Raw genomic sequence first — 1,899 nt, forward strand, 5'->3', positions numbered from 1 at the left:
TGATGCATATTACTTAAAATTCAAGATTACAAGTAATTATGCATAAGTACAATTTATTAAAACTCGATGTTTGAATTCGTATAAATAACTGCGGATAAACATAATTAAATAGAGGATGAATATTTCATTTTAAAATATCAACAATCTAAAATATAATTATTATAATTATCGAGGTCCAACAAAATAAATAATTATTATCTTTATAAAAAAATTATATTATTAAACCAAATATAAATTACTTTGATATTGTACATAAATTAAATTATAAAAAAATTGAATTAAAAAGTTACCCAAAAAAATGAGGAATTTCAAATAGTTAATTTGATACTAATATCGATATATTTTTGTCAAAATTTTATGATATTTTCAAACATATATTTTATTCAAAAATAAAAACATCATCGCTTTCTCAAAATCACATAAAGTCATATTATAACATCGACTAAGATAAAAAATAAAATAAAATATTAAAATCACGATGTATCTCGCTGCATTACGCGAGTACGCTTCTAATATATTTTAAAACATTTTTTTTGACTAATTTTTCAAGATGTTATTTTTTATCATTTTACATATTTATCAGCTAGTTTTTGCTAAACATGATTTGTTCTTCAGTTACCTTATCAGCTACCGAATAACTTATCAATTGTCAGCTAGTTTGTCAAATATAGCCCAAAATATAATAACAAATACTCTATATTCCAAATCACAAAACCAAGATATGAAATGTAATTCAAGCCTTACGAGTTACAACGAGGCCATGACGTTTTCAAGACGTGACCTAAGATGACATATTTACATAAATTTGTATGTATTAATGTTTTAAATAATACTGTAGAACAAATGATATTCATATAAAGTAATAAAATTAAAAAATAAAGAAAAACCATTCATACCAATTGTATAGAGCTTATAAAGAATGAAATCAATATTGTAAAATCGAGATTAAATCTCATGAATCTCTACTAACTACTTTATTAAATTTTCAAATAATTCATGTTCGACATTTAATGTATGGGAATATGAGTAAGTATTTACCTATTTAGGGTTTTAGTTTTTTTTTAAGTTTCTTTTGTTTATTTAAATCTTAAATCTCTACATCATTATCATTTATTCCTCAAATTATATCTTAAAATAACCCACATTTTACAAAATAATGTGTTGTAGCATGCCATGATGCAAACAAAACAATAGAATGGAGGTATGGAGTTAACGTGACGGCGAACCTGAGCCTTGAAGCCATAACGCGCCGTAACAAAACCATAACAAGTTATTTAAAACCATGTATGTGATATGATATACAAATCACATACCTGAATATAGGCCCCCATTCCCGTCGTCCCTTCCCCTCCGGCGACTTCCATCAACGACGTCTCTCTTCTCGGTGAAAACACCCCTTTCCCCTATTCTCCGGTGAACGTCCCAAAACCTTTATGAAATCCTCATCACCAGCACCAACATTCCCCAAACCCCCTGTTTGGCAAAGCAACACCACCACCACCATCGCTACTCATGGCATCACGACGCTTCCACTTCTCCTCACCAGAAATATTGAAATCCTCCTCCCCTAAATCAAAATCAAAAACCCTAGAACGAATTCAGATTTGGAAAAAAGAAGATTATAGGTAATTGTAAGTTTGTTAAAAATGGTCAACCTAAAGAAATAATGTAACAGGGTTCGATCCCTGAATCCATAAAAAACTTGCAGAATTGACACTTCTTGATCCGGAATCAAATAGTTTTTCAGGTCCAATCTCACCTGAGATCGAGTTTGACCCTTCTTTCGAACCCTAGCGGCTGAATCACAGGTTCTGTGAGTCCATCGATGGGTGTATGTATGCTTCACGAACACCCACAAGAAATTGGTTGAAATTAACGAAAAGTCGAAAACCAAAGGCT

This window comes from Cynara cardunculus, unplaced genomic scaffold (assembly GCF_001531365.2).
Source record: "Cynara cardunculus var. scolymus isolate 2C unplaced genomic scaffold, CcrdV1 Un_Scaffold_6909, whole genome shotgun sequence".
In the NCBI taxonomy this organism is placed as follows: Eukaryota; Viridiplantae; Streptophyta; class Magnoliopsida; order Asterales; family Asteraceae; genus Cynara; species Cynara cardunculus.